Consider the following 20,234-nt stretch of genomic DNA (forward strand, 5'->3'; position numbering starts at 1 on the left):
GACAGTGATGGAGGGACAGCTGGGGGTGCGGGGACAGTGATGGAGGGACAGCTGGGGATGTGGGGACAGTGATGGAGGGACAGCTGGCGGTGCGGGGACAGCGCCCTCTCCCTGTAGTCAGGGTCCGGTCAGCTGACACTCAGTCATAGCAGGGGACGCCCCGCGGTGCCTGGCAGTGGTGGAACTACAAGTCCCAGCAGTCTGTGCGCGCCGGGCCGCTGCCAGGGCCGCCCGGGCCGTGAGTCAGCGGGAGCCGCCGGCGCAGGGTGTCTGGTTGCAGCGGGAGGGCGGGGGCTGCTGGCGGACTACATCTCCCAGGGTGCCCCGCGCGGAGGGTGGTCCAGCCCCGCCCAGGCCAGGTGCAGAGGGCGCGCGCCGAGAAACTTTCAGCTTTTTGTTCTGCTGCCGCGCGCTCTGCAGGTGAGTGATCTTCTGTCCCTGGGGGGGGCACCGGGCCGTGTGCAGGACCCCCCCGGGGGTGGCGGAAGGTGGGGGCGGGGTGATCACGGGGAGTGTTCTTGGACTCCGGGGTGGGACACGGAGGGAGTGGGCCCCGGTGCCCCCACCCTAGAAAATGCGGGGGGAGGGGGGAGTACATGGTTCATGGAAAAATAATACCGATCGGCCTCTTTAGGGAACTTCCGAGCAAAACCCTAAACTACGGCCCCGTGCAAACAACTAATAAACTACGGCCCCGTGCAAACAACTAATAAACTACGGCCCCGTGCAAACAACTAATAAACTACGGCCCCGTGCAAACAACTAATAAACTACGGCCCCGTGCAAACAACTAATAAACTACAGCCCCGTGCAAACAACTAATAAACTACAGCCCCGTGCAAACAACTAATAAACTACGGCCCCGTGCAAACAACTAATAAACTACGGCCCCGTGCAAACAACTAATAAACTACGGCCCCGTGCAAACAACTAATAAACTACGGCCCCGTGCAAACAACTAATAAACTACGGCCCCGTGCAAACAACTAATAAACTACGGCCCCGTGCAAACAACTAATAAACTACGGCCCCGTGCAAACAACTAATAAACTACAGCCCCGTGCAAACAACTAATAAACTACGGCCCCGTGCAAACAACTAATAAACTACGGCCCCGTGCAAACAACTAATAAACTACAGCCCCGTGCAAACAACTAATAAACTACGGCCCCGTGCAAACAACTAATAAACTACGGCCCCGTGCAAACAACTAATAAACTACGGCCCCGTGCAAACAACTAATAAACTACGGCCCCGTGCAAACAACTAATAAACTACGGCCCCGTGCAAACAACTAATAAACTACGGCCCCGTGCAAACAACTAATAAACTACGGCCCCGTGCAAACAACTAATAAACTACAGCCCCGTGCAAACAACTAATAAACTACGGCCCCGTGCAAACAACTAATAAACTACGGCCCCGTGCAAACAACTAATAAACTACGGCCCCGTGCAAACAACTAATAAACTACGGCCCCGTGCAAACAACTAATAAACTACGGCCCCGTGCAAACAACTAATAAACTACAGCCCCGTGCAAACAACTAATAAACTACGGCCCCGTGCAAACAACTAATAAACTACGGCCCCGTGCAAACAACTAATAAACTACAGCCCCGTGCAAACAACTAATAAACTACGGCCCCGTGCAAACAACTAATAAACTACGGCCCCGTGCAAACAACTAATAAACTACGGCCCCGTGCAAACAACTAATAAACTACGGCCCCGTGCAAACAACTAATAAACTACGGCCCCCCGTGCAAACAACTAATAAACTACGGCCCCGTGCAAACAACTAATAAACTACGGCCCCGTGCAAACAACTAATAAACTACGGCCCCGTGCAAACAACTAATAAACTACGGCCCCGTGCAAACAACTAATAAACTACAGCCCCGTGCAAACAACTAATAAACTACGGCCCCGTGCAAACAACTAATAAACTACGGCCCCGTGCAAACAACTAATAAACTACAGCCCCGTGCAAACAACTAATAAACTACGGCCCCGTGCAAACAACTAATAAACTACGGCCCCGTGCAAACAACTAATAAACTACGGCCCCCCGTGCAAACAACTAATAAACTACGGCCCCCCGTGCAAACAACTAATAAACTACAGCCCCGTGCAAACAACTAATAAACTACGGCCCCCCGTGCAAACAACTAATAAACTACGGCCCCGTGCAAACAACTAATAAACTACGGCCCCGTGCAAACAACTAATAAACTACAGCCCCGTGCAAACAACTAATAAACTACAGCCCCGTGCAAACAACTAATAAACTACGGCCCCCCGTGCAAACAACTAATAAACTACGGCCCCCCGTGCAAACAACTAATAAACTACGGCCCCGTGCAAACAACTAATAAACTACGGCCCCGTGCAAACAACTAATAAACTACGGCCCCGTGCAAACAACTAATAAACTACGGCCCCGTGCAAACAACTAATAAACTACGGCCCCGTGCAAACAACTAATAAACTACAATACTGGGGGGGGGGGGGGGGGGGGCGGGAGTAAATGCATCATGGAAAGAAATACCAAACTGCCTATTTCAGGAACTGCAGCACCGCGGGAAGAAATAGAATTACAGCGCAGGGCAACAAATAAATAACTACTGTGCAAAAACCTAAACTACAGCCCCCCGTGAAAACACGAACAGCACCGCGCGTTAAAGGATAAATACAGGACGACAAAATACCCCCCATCCGGCCCCAGGAAATGCACCCGCCGAGGAGAGCGCTGTAGACTGAATATAGCGCCCACTCCTGTAGCACCCCTCGTTCTCGTGCGCCCCCTGTCTGGGCTTTAGAGGGACACTTGCCCCCCAAAGGGCGGGGTCTTGTGGGGCGCGGGGTGTGGACTCGGACTTGGTGTCTTTCACTTCCCTATCAACGGTGTAAATTTAAAAGTGATGTAAGGAGGGTGGGCAGGTCGATACTCAATGGTACAAGACGTCCAAACCCTTTGGGGTCAAGTTCTGACCCCCAAATTCAAGCATAGCAGTAGTAAGTTAGGGCCCTAGCTCACAACACCACCACCAGGCGCACCCCATGCCCCCAACCCCGAACCTTTACACCGCCAGACACCCCTGCCCCCCAAAAATAATACCGCCAGGAACCCCAGGCCCCCAACAGGACAGTGGTCGCACCCGATGTCCAGAGTGAAAAGTTAGGGTCCCCTGGGCCTGTCCACAGCCACCGAGCTAACAAGGGGCCCAGCAGTGCCCCCCCATGGCCCACTTAAGGCTGCACCTCATTTGACTGTTTAACACAGGGGTGCTTGTACAGTAGGATTCGGGGTAACCCCTGCGTGCCCCTGCTGGTGGTGCCAGGCACCAAGTCTACGCCAGCCTGTGCACGCAGCTCTCCTCTGTGGTGTTATACACTCATTGCTTAGCGCCTCACCTGCACATAGCGCCTGGTGCTTAGAGGGGCAGACAGCCGGCTTTTCTGATCCCTAAGCAAAGCGTGATGCCCTAGTTCGAGGCTCTCATGGTTTGGACAATTACTTCTCTGCACCGAAGTCCCACAGGAACCTGTCTCCAGGCTTCTTAGCAAGTTTGGTAAATGGGACACAAATTCTACCAAAGTGCCTCGTGCGAGACGGCGCAGGATCACCAGGACAGTTTAGAGCAAAAGGTCGCCTTATTAGGATAGTTAAGCAGCTGAAACCTCTGTGCATTTCTGCAGATGTCATAACCCCACCTCACTAATACATTTCTTCAAACTAACTCCCCGCCACAGGCCTGCACCCCAATATGAAAACCCCCAAATCCTGTCTCTCCATTCACTGATCTTTCACATGAGACCCAACCATCGCTCCCCTCTGCTCCCTGTGCCAACATCTGCCATGCAAGGCCCCCAACCCTCCCGGCCTAGTGTGTGCTCCCCATGCGTTTCTGCCACCCTGGAAAACTCCTGACAGAGCATGTTTCATGACCCTCCACCCTTTCATCTGGTCTTTAAACTTGTTTGCCAAGCGGGCTGTCGCCTCAATAGCCTGACCGCTGCCCAAGCGGGCTGTCGCCTCAATAGCCTGCCCGCTGCCCAAGCGGGCTGCCCCTTCAATAGCCTGCCCGCTGCCCAAGCGGGCTGTCCCCTCAATAGCCTGCCCGCTGCCCAAGCGGGCTGTCCCCTCAATAGCCTGCCCGCTGCCCAAGCGGGCTGTCCCCTCAATAGCCTGCCCGCTGCCCAAGCGGGCTCTCGCCTCAGTAGCCTGCCCACTGCCCAAGCGGGCTCTCGCCTCAGTAGCCTGCCCACTGCCCAAGCGGGCTGTCCCTTCAATAGCCTGCCCGCTGCCCAAGCGGGCTGTCCCCTCAATAGCCTGCCCGCTGCCCAAGCGGGCTGTCCCCTCAATAGCCTGCCCACTGCCCAAGCGGGCTGTCCCTTCAATAGCCTGCCCGCTGCCCAAGCGGGCTGTCGCCTCAATAGCCTGCCCACTGCCCAAGCGGGCTGTCGCCTCAATAGCCTGCCCGCTGCCCAAGCGGGCTGTCGCCTCAATAGCCTGCCCACTGCCCAAGCAGGCTGCCCCTTCAATAGCCTGCCCACTACCCAAGCGGGCTGTCCCCTCAATAGCCTGCCCGCTGCCCAAGCGGGCTGTCCCCTCAATAGCCTGCCCGCTGCCCAAGCGGGCTGTCCCCTCAATAGCCTGCCCGCTGCCCAAGCGGGCTCTCGCCTCAGTAGCCTGCCCACTGCCCAAGCGGGCTGTCCCTTCAATAGCCTGCCCACTGCCCAAGCTGGCTGTCGCCTCAATAGCCTGACCGCTGCCCAAGCGGGCTGTCGCCTCAATAGCCTGCCCGCTGCCCAAGTGGGCTGCCCCTTCAATAGCCTGCCCGCTGCCCAAGCGGGCTGTCGCCTCAATAGCCTGCCCACTGCCCAAGCGGGCTGTCGCCTCAATAGCCTGCCCGCTGCCCAAGCGGGCTGTCGCCTCAATAGCCTGCCCACTGCCCAAGCAGGCTGCCCCTTCAATAGCCTGACCGCTGCCCAAGCGGGCTGTCGCCTCAATAGCCTGCCCACTGCCCAAGCAGGCTGCCCCTTCAATAGCCTGCCCACTGCCCAAGCGGGCTGCCCCTTCAATAGCCTGCTCGCTGCCCAAGCGGGCTGTCGCTCCGTCAGCCTTAATGTCGATAGCGCCATCTGGATACGTCCGACTTCCTCAACCAGTCAGGCATTTCAAGCAAATAGGGCTTGTTTCCCATAAAAGAGAGTTGATCCCCCTCCTGCCTGTAGGACATGAAATGTTTTTCAATATCTCTGAGCTCCACCACTTGTACCCCGCCTTGACTTAAACGCTGCATTTATCTGTTGACCTTACGCCTTCTTTTTCAACTGCATTGTAATTTGCAGGTGCACACCCTCCTGGCCACCAAGGATGTCCAAAGCCCACCCATCCCCGACCACATTCTCCCTGTCATGTCCAGGTCTTTCTTCATTTATTTTATTAAACCCAAACCTGACGGTTGAAATAGATCATTCTCACCCAAATGAACGATCAGGACACGGACACAAAGTTAACAAATGTGCTAATCGTGGCAAAGGTTTACTCCACTTCCGCACCCCACCATTCAGTCTTAAAGTCCATTGATCTAGCAAATGGCCGATGATAGATATTGAAAATATTGCCAAAGATGCTCTACCACACATCCTGGGATCAAAGGAAGACCAAAGATGTTGAATTCACTGAGACCCCTTTAGCCGCCGAAGGTAACACAGACAACACGCAGCTGACCATCTACCCAGAGACATAACTTTAATGTGTACCCCAACCCGCTAGCTTCTGGTGCTGCCCAATCCTGAAAGAATGAGTACCAAAATCCTGTGGATTCTTCCCCAACTTCGGCAGTACGTTCCTCATTAGTGCCGCCACTTGTGATGCTAAAAACCTACTCCCATCCTCATGACAAAAAAAGCCTTCCCTTGTTTCTCCCGCTGCTGTAAATTGTTCCCGTACCTCTACGAGACACACGCTGCCCTGTATTCTGTTCAGCCGAATCTTTACTCCCTTCACTGTTTGATCGGCCTTGGATGTCCTCAAGAAAAGATGAAATTGATTTGACGATGCTTCTTGGTCAAACCTCAAAACAAACCTTTCCCCATAAGTTCTGAAATTCTGAATGCTCCGAAAAATAACGGTAACACACTTACCCTAAATAGCTGCATCTCCGAACCAGAGTAAAATGTTTCACACAAACGCACCAACCTCAACATCGTCACAGGTTCTCGTTGCAAACTTACTCCCCCTGCTCCTGTCCCTGCAATAGTCCCCTGCCCAGTTCTCTGCCGTTGGTTGGTATCCCCAGAAAAACATTCCACAGAAACCTATCCCAGGTAGTTTTCCTTCAATGCTGAAATTTTCCTATCAATATTCCCATGATGAAATGTACCAGAGGCAACACATCTTGACCTCTCTTACCTGCACCACTGCCCAAAAACTCTTCCCAAGCCTCCCCGTAACCGTTCTGGTACAAGAAGCACTAAAATTCTCAACAAGTTCCAAAATCCTCTCTCTCACAGTTCCTAGGTCTTCTCTGGGGACAGAACCGTGGAATCTCAGCCACTTTGAACCAGACAAGGCATCTGCAATATTATTGTCCATTCCTGGCACCTGTTTGGCTCTTAAGACAATATTGCACATTAAACTCCTGAGCATGAAATGTTGAAACACTTTAAGCAATTTTCTGTCCTTGGCTTTCTGATCATTCACCAGCTCAACAACTGTATAGTTATCAATATGAAAAATCACTGTTTTATTGGCGAGTTCCGTGGCCCACAAAGCAGTAACTAACAGCAGAGAAAATAATTGAAAAAAGGCAGTGCTCCTCTGTAGGAAGTTGGCTCTGTATGCGCTATTTCAAAGTAAGGAATAGCATGCACAGAGTCCAAGGGTTCCCCTTAGAGGTAAAATAGTGGTAAAAATAGATAATACTAATGCTCTATTTTGTGGTAGTGTGGTCGAGCAGTAGGCTTATCCCAGGAGTAGTGTTAAGCATTTGTTGTACATACACATAGACAATAAATGAGGTACACACACTCAGAGACAAATCCAGCCAATAGGTTTTTATATAGAAAAATATCTTTTCTTAGTTTATTTTAAGAACCACAGGTTCAAATTCTACATGTAATATCTCATTCGAAAGGTATTGCAGGTAAGTACTTTAGGAACTTCAAATCATCAAAATTGCATGTATACTTTTCAAGTTATTGACAAATAGCTGTTTTAAAAGTGGACACAGTGCAATTTTCACAGTTCCTAGGGGAGGTAAGTTTTGATTAGTTTTACCAGGTAAGTAGGACACTTACAGGGTTCAGTTCTTGGTCCAAGGTAGCCCACCGTTGGGGGTTCAGAGCAACCCCGAAGTCACCACACCAGCAGCTCAGGGCCGGTCAGGTGCAGAGTTCAACGTGGTGCCCAAAACACATAGGCTAGAATGGAGAGAAGGGGGTGCCCCGGTTCCAGTCTGCCAGCAGGTAAGTACCCGCGTCTTCGGAGGGCAGACCAGGGGGGTTTTGTAGGGCACCGGGGGGGACACAAGCCCACACAGAAATTTCACCCTCAGCGGCGCGGGGGCGGCCGGGTGCAGTGTTAGAACAAGCGTCGGGTTCGCAATGGAAGTCAATGAGAGATAAAGGGATCTCTTCAGCGCTGCAGGCAGGCAAGGGGGGGCTTCCTCGGGGAAACCTCCACTTGGGCAAGGGAGAGGGACTCCTGGGGGTCACTTCTGCAGTGAAAGTCCGGTCCTTCAGGTCCTGGGGGCTGCGGGTGCAGGGTCTTTTCCAGGCGTCGGGACTTAGGTTTCAGAGAGTCGCGGTCAGGGGAAGCCTCGGGATTCCCTCTGCAGGCGGCGCTGTGGGCGCTCAGGGGGGACAGGTTTTGGTACTCACAGTCGTAGAGTAGTCCGGGGGTCCTCCCTGAGGTGTTGGTTCTCCACCAGCCGAGTCGGGGTCGCCGGGTGCAGTGTTGCAAGTCTCACGCTTCTTGCGGGGAGATTGCAGGGTTCTTTAAAGCTGCTCCTTTGGATAAAGTTGCAGTCTTTTTGGAGCAGGTCCGCTGTCCTCGGGAGTTTCTTGTCGTCGTCGAAGCAGGGCAGTCCTCAGAGGATGCAGAGGTCGCTGGTCCCTTTGGAAGGCGTCGCTGGAGCAGAGTTCTTTGGAAGGCAGGAGACAGGCCGGTGAGTTTCTGGAGCCAAGGCAGTTGTTGTCTGCTGGTCTTCCTCTGCAGGGGTTTTCAGCTAGGCAGTCCTTCTTCTTGTTGTTGCAGGAATCTAGTTTCTAGGTTTAGGGAGAGCCCTTAAATACTAAATTTAAGGGCGTGTTTAGGTCTGGGGGGTTAGTAGCCAATGGCTACTAGCCCTGACGGTGGGTACACCCTCTTTGCGCCCCCTCCCAAGGGGAGGGGGTCACATCCCTAATCCTATTGGGGGAATCCTCCATCTGCAAGATGGAGGATTTCTAAAAGTCGGAGTCACCTCAGCTCAGGACACCTTAGGGGCTGTCCTGACTGGCCAGTGACTCCTCCTTGTTATTCTCATTATTTTCTCCGGCCTTGCCGCCAAAAGTGGGGGCCGGGGCCGGAGGGGGCGGGCAACTCCACTAGCTGGAGTGTCCTGCGGTGCTGTGACAAAGGGGTGAGCCTTTGAGGCTCACCGCCAGGTGTTACAGCTCCTGCCTGGGGGAGGTGTTAGCATCTCCACCCAGTGCAGGCTTTGTTACTGGCCTCAGAGTGACAAAGGCACTCTCCCCATGGGGCCAGCAACATGTCTCTAGTGTGGCAGGCTGCTGGAACCAGTCAGCCTACACAGATAGTCGGTTAAGTTTCAGGGGGCACCTCTAAGGTGCCCTCTGTGGTGTATTTTACAATAAAATGTACACTGGCATCAGTGTGCATTTATTGTGCTGAGAAGTTTGATACCAAACTTCTCAGTTTTCAGTGTAGCCATTATGGTGCTGTGGAGTTCGTGTAAAACAGACTCCCAGACCATATACTCTTATGGCTACCCTGCACTTACAATGTCTAAGGTTTTGCTTAGACACTGTAGGGGCACAGTGCTCATGCACTGGTACCCTCACCTATGGTATAGTGCACCCTGCCTTAGGGCTGTAAGGCCTGCTAGAGGGGTGTCTTACCTATACTGCATAGGCAGTGAGAGGCTGGCATGGCACCCTGAGGGGAGTGCCATGTCGACTTACTCATTTTGTTCTCACTAGCACACACAAGCTGGTAAGCAGTGTGTCTGTGCTGGGTGAGGGGTCTCTAGGGTGGCATAATACATGCTGCAGCCCTTAGAGACCTTCCCTGGCATCCGGGCCCTTGGTACCAGAGGTACCAGTTACAAGGGACTTATCTGGGTGCCAGGGTGTGCCAATTGTGGAATCAAAAGTACAGGTTAGGGAAAGAACACTGGTGCTGGGGCCTGGTTAGCAGGCCTCAGCACACTTTCAATTCAAAACATAGCATCAGCAAAGGCAAAAAGTCAGGGGGTAACCATGCCAAGGAGGCATTTCCTTACACAACCCCCCCCCCCACCAAACGAAAGAGGATGAGACTAACCTTTCCCAAGAGAGTCTTCATTTTCTAAGTGGAAGAACCTGGAAAGGCCATCTGCATTGGCATGGGCAGTCCCAGGTCTGTGTTCCACTATAAAGTCCATTCCCTGTAGGGAGATTGACCACCTCAACAGTTTTGGATTTTCACCTTTCATTTGCATCAGCCATCTGAGAGGTCTGTGGTCAGTCTGAACTAGGAAGTGAGTACCAAAGAGGTATGGTCTCAGCTTCTTCAGGGACCAAACCACAGCAAAGGCCTCCCTCTCAATGGCACTCCAACGCTGCTCCCTGGGGAGTAACCTCCTGCTAATGAAAGCAACAGGCTGGTCAAGGGCATCATCATTTGTTTGGGACAAAACTGCCCCTATCCCATGTTCAGAGGCATCTGTTTGCACAATGAATTGCTTGGAGTAATCTGGAGCTTTTAGAACTGGTGCTGTGCACATAGCTTGTTTCAGGGTGTCAAAGGCCTGTTGGCATTCTACAGTCCAGTTTACTTTCTTGGGCATTTTCTTGGAGGTGAGTTCTGTGAGGGCTGTCACAATGGATCCATATCCCTTCACAAACCTCCTGTAGTACCCAGTCAAGCCAAGGAATGCCCTGACTTGAGTCTGGGTTTTTGGAGCTGCCCAGTCCAGAATAGTCTGGATCTTAGGCTGGAGTGGCTGAACTTGGCCTCCACCTACAAGGTGTCCCAAGTAAACCACAGTTCCCTGCCCTATCTGGCATTTGGATGCCTTGATAGAGAGGCCTGCAGATTGCAGAGCCTTCAAAACCTTCTTCAGGTGGACCAGGTGATCCTGCCAGGTGGAGCTGAAGACAGCAATATCATCAAGATAAGCTGCACTAAAGGATTCCAGCCCAGCAAGGACTTGATTCACCAACCTTTGGAAGGTGGCAGGGGCATTCTTTAAACCAAAGGGCATAACAGTGAACTGATAATGCCCATCAGGTGTGGAGAATGCTGTCTTTTCTTTTGCTCCAGGGGCCATTTTGATTTGCCAGTACCCTGCTGTTAAGTCAAAGGTACTTAAGAATTTGGCAGCCCCTAAATTGTCTATTAGCTCATCAGCTCTAGGAATGGGATGAGCATCTGTCTTGGTGACAGAGTTGAGACCTCTGTAGTCCACACAAAACCTCATCTCTCTCTTTCCTTCTTTGGTGTGAGGTTTGGGGACTAAGACCACTGGGCTAGCCCAGGGGCTGTCAGAGTACTCAATTACTCCCAATTCCAGCATCTTGTGGACTTCCACCTTGATGCTTTCCTTAACTTGGTCAGACTGTCTAAAGATTTTGTTTTTGACAGGCATGCTGTCTCCTGTGTCCACATCATGGGTACACAGGGGTGTCTGACCAGGGGTTAGGGAAAAGAGTTCAGCAAACTGCTGCAGGACCTTCCTGAAGTCAGACTGCTGTTGGCTAGAGAGGGTGTCTGAGTAGATCACTCCATCTACTGAGCCATCTTTAGGGTCTGATGAGAGGAGATCAGGGAGAGGTTCACTCTCAGCTTCCTGGTCCTCATCTGTCACCATCAACAGATTTACATCAGCCCTGTCATGGAAGAGCTTAAGGCGGTTCACATGGATCACCCTCTTGGGGCTCCTGCTTGTGCCCAGGTCCACCAGGTAGGTGACCTGACTCTTCCTCTCTAGTACTGGGTAAGGGCCACTCCATTTGTCCTGGAGTGCCCTGGGAGCCACAGGCTCCAGAACCCAGACTTTCTGCCCTGGTTGAAATTCAACCAGTGCAGCCTTTTGGTCATACCACAACTTCTGGAGTTGTTGGCTGGCCTCAAGGTTTTTACTTGCCTTTTCCATGTACTCTGCCATCCTTGAGCGAAGGCCAAGTACATAGTCCACTATGTCTTGTTTAGGCTCATGAAGAGGTCTCTCCCAGCCTTCTTTAACAAGAGCAAGTGGTCCCCTTACAGGGTGGCCAAACAGAAGTTCAAAGGGTGAGAACCCTACTCCCTTCTGAGGCACCTCTCTGTAAGCGAAAAGCAGACATGGCAGGAGGACATCCCATCTCCTTTTGAGTTTTTCTGGGAGCCCCATGATCATGCCCTTTAATGTCTTGTTGAATCTCTCAACAAGGCCATTAGTTTGTGGATGATATGGTGTAGTGAATTTATAAGTCACTCCACACTCATTCCACATGTGTTTTAGGTAAGCTGACATGAAGTTGGTACCTCTGTCAGAAACCACCTCCTTAGGGAAACCCACTCTGGTAAAGATACCAATGAGGGCCTTGGCTACTGCAGGGGCAGTAGTCGACCTAAGGGGAATAGCTTCAGGATACCCAGTAGCATGATCCACTACTACTAGGATGTACATATTTCCTGAGGCTGTGGGAGGTTCTAATGGACCAACTATGTCCACACCCACTCTTTCAAAGGGGACCCCCACCACTGGAAGTGGAATGAGGGGGGCCTTTGGATGCCCACCTGTCTTACCACTGGCTTGACAGGTGGGGCAGGAGAGGCAAAACTCCTTAACCTTCTGGGACATATTGGGCCAGTAGAAGTGGTTGACTAACCTCTCCCACGTCTTGGTTTGTCCCAAATGCCCAGCAAGGGGAATATCATGGGCTAAGGTCAGAATAAACTCTCTGAAACCCTGAGGCACTACCACTCTCCTAGTGGCACCAGGTTTGGGATCTCTTGCCTCAGTGTACAGGAGTCCATCTTCCCAATAGACCCTATGTGTTCCATTTTTCTTGCCTTTGGACTCTTCAGCAGCTTGCTGCCTAAGGCCTTCAAGAGAGGGACAGGTTTCTTGTCCCTTACACAACTCTTCCCTTGAGGGTCCCCCTGGGCCCAAGAGCTCAACCTGATAAGGTTCCAGCTCCATAGGCTCAGTTCCATCAGAGGGCAGAACTTCTTCCTGAGAAGAGAGGTTCTCTTTTTGGTGTTGTGTTGCAGCTGGTTTCCCAGCTGACTTTCCTTTTCTCTTGGTAGGCTGGGCCATTTTTCCAGACTCCAGCTCTACTTTTTCACCCTGTGCCTTGCACTGTGCCCTAGTCTTGACACACACCAGTTCAGGGATACCCAGCATGGCTGCATGGGTTTTCAGTTCTACCTCAGCCCATGCTGAGGACTCCAGGTCATTTCCAAGCAAACAGTCTACTGGGATATTTGAGGAGACCACCACCTGTTTCAGGCCATTGACCCCTCCCCACTCTAAAGTTACCATAGCCATGGGATGTACTTTAGTCTGATTGTCAGCGTTGGTGACTGGATAAGTTTGTCCAGTCAGGTATTGGCCAGGGGAAACCAGTTTCTCTGTCACCATAGTGACACTGGCACCTGTATCCCTCAGGCCCTCTACACTTGTCCCATTAATTAAGAGCTGCTGCCTGTATTTTTGCATGTTAGGGGGCCAGGCAGCCAGTGTGGCTAAATCCACCCCACCCTCAGAGACTAATGTAGCTTCAGTGTGACACCTGATTTGCTCTGGGCACACTGTTGATCCCACTTGGAGACTGGCCATTCCAGTTTTAGCTGGATGGGAGTTAGAAGTGGTATCTTTCTTGGGACAGGCCTTGTCTCCAGTTTGGTGTCCAGACTGACTACAGTTTCGACACCAGGCCTTTTTGGGATCAAAGTTTTTACCCTTGTACCCAGGATTGTTTTGTGAAGAGGCTCTGGGCCCACCCTCCTGTGCAGGTTTTTGGGGGCCTGTAGAAGACTCTTTACTATTTTTATTTTTGGCTGTCTCACCACCTTTCCCCTGGGGAGGTTTTGTGACCCCTTTCTTTTGGTCACCCCCTGTGGAAGTTTTGGACACCCTAGTCTTGACCCAATGGTCCGCCTTCTTTCCCAATTCTTGGGGAGAAATTGGTCCTAGGTCCACCAGATGCTGATGCAGTTTATCATTGAAACAATTACTTAATAGGTGTTCTTTCACAAATAAATTGTACAGCCCATCATAATCATTTACACCATTTCCTTGAATCCAACCATCTAGTGTTTTTACTGAGTAGTCTACAAAGTCAACCCAGGTCTGGCTCGAGGATTTTTGAGCCCCCCTGAATCTAATCCTATACTCCTCAGTGGAGAATCCAAAGCCCTCAATCAGGGTACCCTTCATGAGGTCATAAGATTCTGCATCTTTTTTAGAGAGTGTGAGGAGTCTATCCCTACACTTTCCTGTGAACATTTCCCAAAGGAGAGCACCCCAGTGAGATTTGTTCACTTTTCTGGTTTCACAAGCCCTCTCAAAAGCTGTGAACCATTTGGTGATGTCATCACCATCTTCATATTTAGTTACAATCCCTTTGGGGATTTTCAACATGTCAGGAGAATCTCTGACCCTAGTTATGTTGCTGCCACCATTGATGGGTCCTAGGCCCATCTCTTGTCTTTCCCTTTCTATGGCTAGGATCTGTCTTTCCAAAGCCAATCTTTTGGCCATCCTGGCTAACTGGATGTCCTCTTCACTGGAGTTATCCTCAGTGATTTCAGAGTTGTTGGTCCCTCCTGTGAGGGAACCAGCATCTCTGACTATGATTTGTGGAGTCAGGGCTTGAGAAGCCCTGTTCTCCCTAAGTAGGACTGGAGGGGGGGAATTTCCCTCCAAGTCACTATCTTCATCCTCTGTGTTGCCCACAGAGGGGTTGGCTCTATCATACTCTGCCAACAGCTCCTGGAGCTGTGCTTTGGTAGGTCTGGAGCCCATTGTTATTTTTCTTATGTTACAGAGTGACCTTAGTTCTCTCATCTGGAGATGGAGGTAAGGTGTGGTGTCGAGTTCCACCACATTCACATCTGTGCTAGACATTATGCTTCTAAAAGTTGGAATACTTTTTAAGAAACTAAACTGGTTCTAGAATCTAATTCAAACTTTTACAAACTTTTAAACTCTAAAAGAAATGCTAACAGGGACTAACACAAGGCCCTAGCAGGACTTTAAAGAATTTAGAAAACTTTTCAAATTGCAAAAATCAATTTCTAATGACAATTTTGGAATTTGTCATGTGATCAGGTATTGGCTGAGTAGTCCAGCAAATGCAAAGTCTTGTATCCCACCGCTGCCACCAATGTAGGAAGTTGGCTCTGTATGTGCTATTTCAAAGTAAGGAATAGCATGCACAGAGTCCAAGGGTTCCCCTTAGAGGTAAAATAGTGGTAAAAATAGATAATACTAATGCTCTATTTTGTGGTAGTGTGGTCGAGCAGTAGGCTTATCCAAGGAGTAGTGTTAAGCATTTGTTGTACATACACATAGACAATAAATGAAGTACACACACTCAGAGACAAATCCAGCCAATAGGTTTTGTATAGAAAAATATCTTTTCTTAGTTTATTTTAAGAACCACAGGTTCAAATTTAACATGTAATATGTTGTTTGAAAGGTATTGCAGGTAAGTACATTAGGAACTTTGAATCATTTCAATTGCATGTATACTTTTCAAGTTATTCACAAATAGCTATTTTAAAAGTGGACACAGTGCAATTTTCACAGTTCCTGGGGGAGGTAAGTTTTTGTTAGTTTTACCAGGTAAGTAAGACACTTACAGGGTTCAGTTCTTGGTCCAAGGTAGCCCACCGTTGGGGGTTCAGAGCAACCTCAAAGTTACCACACCAGCAGCTCAGGGCCGGTCAGGTGCAGAGTTCAAAGTGGTGCCCAAAACGCATAGGCTTCAATGGAGAGAAGGGGGTGCCCTGGTTCCAGTCTGCCAGCAGGTAAGTACCCGCGTCTTCGGAGGGCAGACCAGGGGGGTTTTGTAGGGCACCGGGGGGGACACAAGCCCACACAGAAATTTCACCCTCAGCGGCGCGGGGGCGGCCGGGTGCAGTGTTAGAACAAGCGTCGGGTTCGCAATGGAAGTCAATGAGAGATCAAGGGATCTCTTCAGCGCTGCAGGCAGGCAAGGGGGGGCTTCCTCGGGGAAACCTCCACTTGGGCAAGGGAGAGGGACTCCTGGGGGTCACTTCTGCAGTGAAAGTCCGGTCCTTCAGGTCCTGGGGGCTGCGGGTGCAGGGTCTTTTCCAGGCGTCGGGACTTAGGTTTCAGAGAGTCGCGGTCAGGGGAAGCCTCGGGATTCCCTCTGCAGGCGGCGCTGTGGGGGCTCAGGGGGGACAGGTTTTGGTACTCACAGTCATAGATTAGTCCGGGGGTCCTCCCTGAGGTGTTGGTTCTCCACCAGCCGAGTCGGGGTCGCCGGGTGCAGTGTTGCAAGTCTCACGCTTCTTGCGGGGAGATTGCAGGGTTCTTTGAAGCTGCTCCTTTGGATAAAGTTGCAGTCTTTTTGGAGCAGGTCCGCTGTCCTCGGGAGTTTCTTGTCGTCGTCGAAGCAGGGCAGTCCTCAGAGGATGCAGAGGTCGCTGGTCCCTTTGGAAGGCGTCGCTGGAGCAGAGTTCTTTGGAAGGCAGGAGACAGGCCGGTGAGTTTCTGGAGCCAAGGCAGTTGTTGTCTGCTGGTCTTCCTCTGCAGGGGTTTTCACCTAGGCAGTCCTTCTTCTTGTTGTTGCAGGAATCTAGTTTCTAGGTTCAGGGAGAGCCCTTAAATACTAAATTTAAGGGCGTGTTTAGGTCTGGGGGGTTAGTAGCCAATGGCTACTAGCCCTGAGGGTGGGTACACCCTCTTTGCGCCCCCTCCAAAGGGGAGGGGGTCACATCCCTAATCCTATTGGGGGAATCCTCCATCTGCAAGATGGAGGATTTCTAAAAGTTAGTCACCTCAGCTCAGGACACCTTAGGGGCTGTCCTGACTGGCCAGTGACTCCTCCTTGTTATTCTCATTATTTTCTCCGGCCTTGCCGCCAAAAGTGGGGGCCGGGGCCGGAGGGGGCGGGCAACTCCACTAGCTGGAGTGTCCTGCGGTGCTGTGACAAAGGGGTGAGCCTTTGAGGCTCACCGCCAGGTGTTACAGCTCCTGCCTGGGGGAGGTGTTAGCATCTCCACCCAGTGCAGGCTTTGTTACTGGCCTCAGAGTGACAAAGGCACTCTCCCCATGGGGCCAGCAACATGTCTCTAGTGTGGCAGGCTGCTGGAACCAGTCAGCCTACACAGATAGTCGGTTAAGTTTCAGGGGGCACCTCTAAGGTGCCCTCTGTGGTGTATTTTACAATAAAATGTACACTGGCATCAGTGTGCATTTATTGTGCTGAGAAGTTTGATACCAAACTTCTCAGTTTTCAGTGTAGCCATTATGGTGCTGTGGAGTTCGTGTAAAACAGACTCCCAGACCATATACTCTTATGGCTACCCTGCACTTACAATGTCTAAGGTTTTGCTTAGACACTGTAGGGGCACAGTGCTCATGCACTGGTACCCTCACCTATGGTATAGTGCACCCTGCCTTAGGGCTGTAAGGCCTGCTAGAGGGGTGTCTTACCTATACTGCATAGGCAGTGAGAGGCTGGCATGGCACCCTGAGGGGAGTGCCATGTCGACTTACTCATTTTGTTCTCACTAGCACACACAAGCTGGTAAGCAGTGTGTCTGTGCTGGGTGAAGGGTCTCTAGGGTGGCATAATACATGCTGCAGCCCTTAGAGACCTTCCCTGGCATCCGGGCCCTTGGTACCAGAGGTACCAGTTACAAGGGACTTATCTGGGTGCCAGGGTGTGCCAATTGTGGAATCAAAAGTACAGGTTAGGGAAAGAACACTGGTGCTGGGGCCTGGTTAGCAGACCTCAGCACACTTTCAATTCAAAACATAGCATCAGCAAAGGCAAAAAGTCAGGGGGTAACCATGCCAAGGAGGCATTTCCTTACATCCTCCATTCTTTCGTCAATGCCACAGACCATTGTTGCAGAATCCACCTACCTTTCCAAACGGACCAAAACCATCTGAACCATTATGCATCTGAAAATTGCTGAAAGTTTCTAACAATTTGCAGGGTACTGCGTAACACATAGCTAACCCCTTATCTACATAGAGGAGACCATCACATTGTAAACCCAACAAAGAGTAGTCAAGAGGGTGAACAGGAAGAAGCCGAAAAGCATATTTGATGTCACATTTTGCTAGTTCTGTACTTTCTTACCAACACCGTAACTACGTCCACTGACGTAAATTGTACAGCGGCATCTTCTTTTGCAATTAAATCATTTACTGATGAGCCCTCTGGTCAAGACAAATGATGAATCATTAAATCACCCTTATATATTTTTAGGTACTAAATTCAAAGGTGATAGCATGAGGTCCTGCGTTGGCCAAAAATGAAATGTGCCCTCCATTCCCCCTTCCAATACCTCTTTCTCCATTTTGTCCCTCACCACCTGAGGTTGTTCTCTGGCTGATTTCAAATTATCAGCAAACATCCTTTGCCTTGGTCCCTTGTTACTCAAGTGAAAACCTCCCAGAAATCCCCATTCCAACATCGTCTCCTCTCTTTTGGGATTAAAAAGCAAGCCATGAAATCAAGACATCTACCATAATTTGTGTAAAAGCCCTTTTTTGCGAGGTTGAAGTTGTCAATCCTGCCACTTTCCTTGGCCACTGAACCCAAACAGCATTTGTTCTCCAAAAACGTTGTAGTACCGCCTGCGTCCCTCCTCGTTTAGCACATTGATGTTTGAACATACAGGAATTTCTCTGGTAGTATCCCCGGTTGAAACTCCAGCATGCTCTGAGGTTAGTCCCATTAACTCTACCCCATGTCCCCACCACAAACACCCTTTAATCAATCTTGGAGTTTGAGGTGAGAGTGGTGTGTATCTTCTCTTCCCGCGATGTCGGGGTGGTTGCCCTACACTTCCTCTCTTCAGCCCATTTTTCACAGGTCGTGAAAATCCTGACCAGGGACTGGTCACCATTTCTGGACTAAGTTTCCAGAATCATCTCCATGTCGTCCTGCTGGTCGCTCTATCCTGCAGGAACTGTGGTCCTGTTTCTTTCTGCCGAACCTCCCACACCTCTTTGTGAATCTCTCCTGACTCGGGCACCCATATCCACCTCCCTTGTGAATCTTCACTAGATTTGTGTGCGCCCCCTCTTCTGACCTCAGCTGCGCCACTCGTTCACACCTGCAAGGTACTGGCGCACTGCTCACATCCCGCGCTCTCCGTCCTTTCTTCCCACCTGAAAATAGTTGTACTGCCTCAGATCCTACCTTTCCGTATACCAGGGATTGGGCAGACCTCTTACCCCCCATTTATCTGGTGCTTTACGCCTGCTTCTCCTTACCTGGGCCCCCCCCATACTAAAACCAGCCCGAGTGAAGAAACCATACTCGTGCAAATTGACTGGTTAGTGCCACCTGCTGATCAAATTCAGGGAACACACTTTCTGATGCTAGCGGTCCCAAGTAGCATGGCGCCCTCTTCAGGCGGGGTTGACTCTGTTCTCCTGTGTCTGGCCCCAGCCGCCGCCCCTTCTCGCTCCGTCCGAGCTGGATGGGCGCTCCCCTTTACCCCTGGATGTGCAAGCTTGTCCGTGTTTGGCCGGTGTTGAGGATTCCATGTGGCCCAACAGAGGTAAGGGCAACTCTGCTTCAGCCTCCGCACACTGCAGGGGCTCGCGACAGGCGTATTGCTTTTCACAGCGTCCATCCGCTTCATTTTGGATTTTTATTTCGGAGCAAGGCGGGCCAAAGCAGCAGCCGCTACCCTGCTCGCCGCCTCCCTTTTAGGTCTAGCAAGGCCAACCCAGGCCTGCAACAAAACACCTGGGTTTGTCAGGTCTTCCTGACCTGTCTCGACTGGAACCTTTAGAGCCTCCCGTACTGCGAGCGACTAACGTACCACAACTCGTGGTCCAACGTACACCTTGCGACCAAGGCAAAAATGACATTTTTTGTACCTTATCCCTACCCTTGCTAGTAAAAGGACCCACTAAACTCCTAACCACCAGGACCACAGCGCCGTGACACCAACCCTTACTACCTCACATCCCTAAATGTCTCTTAAGCCACGCCCCTGACACCGAGTCATCCAATCTAGCACCACCTGAGACCTGGTCTTCATCACCCCTCCACTGAGGCACCCAGGGCGGGCATCTAGAGCGATGCCATCCCCGGGGCCCAACATTTTCCCATTCAGCCTTTATTAGACATATTTATGTCCCAGAAACCCTAAAGTTAACGAAATGTGGCAGGCAGGTCACAGTTCATTCAACGTGTTTGGCAGATTAAGTAATTTTTCGATTTTCAGTTTTTTGAGAGAAAAGAAAAGCCACAGCGTTGTTGAGTGTGAAGGCACGGATTCTGGGTCTGTGTTAAAAGTGCGTTAACATGAGATGAGCTTGAATTGTGAAAATTTGCCTTCTTCGTGGCTGAATCTCAGTTTGCGAAACTATTTACAGCTGTCACATTTGTTCATTGACATCAGAATTGATCCGAATGAAATGAGAGGGTAGAATCCGAATTTCCTGATATAAAAATAATGTGCCACACTAGTCCAGAGTGTAAAAGAGAGCTGGCAATGCTGGCAGGTCTGGCTTGTGAATGAAAGTGCTTCTTGTGTCACTGATGGGTTTAGGCACTCAGTAGGTCATTACACCTGTACTCAGTCACTCATTGTTGCGCTCATGTATTCTAATCATCAACCCAGTGACTCATTCTTGTGTTCTCCCTCCGACCCAATTGCGCTACAACACACACAAATGCAGCAACATATGGAATGATATACATTCATCATTGCTACCCTTCTTCCACCTGTGCTGCTACCAGAGAAAGACCAGTGCTATAAACTGAAATGATCTAAAACACTTTCATAGCATTACATTGTCATGT

General features: G+C 50.7%; 1 protein-coding gene across 1 annotated transcript in view; it reads left to right on the forward strand.

Moving 5' to 3' along the window:
• Positions 1 to 339: 339 nt before the first annotated feature.
• The window catches only part of TMEM109 (transmembrane protein 109), a 45,799-nt gene continuing 25,904 nt past the window's right edge, over positions 340 to 20,234 (forward strand). Inside the window, exon 1 of the mRNA XM_069233030.1 lies at positions 340 to 420. The gene's annotated coding sequence lies outside the window, so the exon portion shown is untranslated. The remainder of the gene's footprint in view (positions 421 to 20,234) is intronic.

Source organism: Pleurodeles waltl, chromosome 4_2, assembly GCF_031143425.1.
Source record: "Pleurodeles waltl isolate 20211129_DDA chromosome 4_2, aPleWal1.hap1.20221129, whole genome shotgun sequence".
Lineage (NCBI taxonomy): Eukaryota > Metazoa > Chordata > Amphibia > Caudata > Salamandridae > Pleurodeles > Pleurodeles waltl.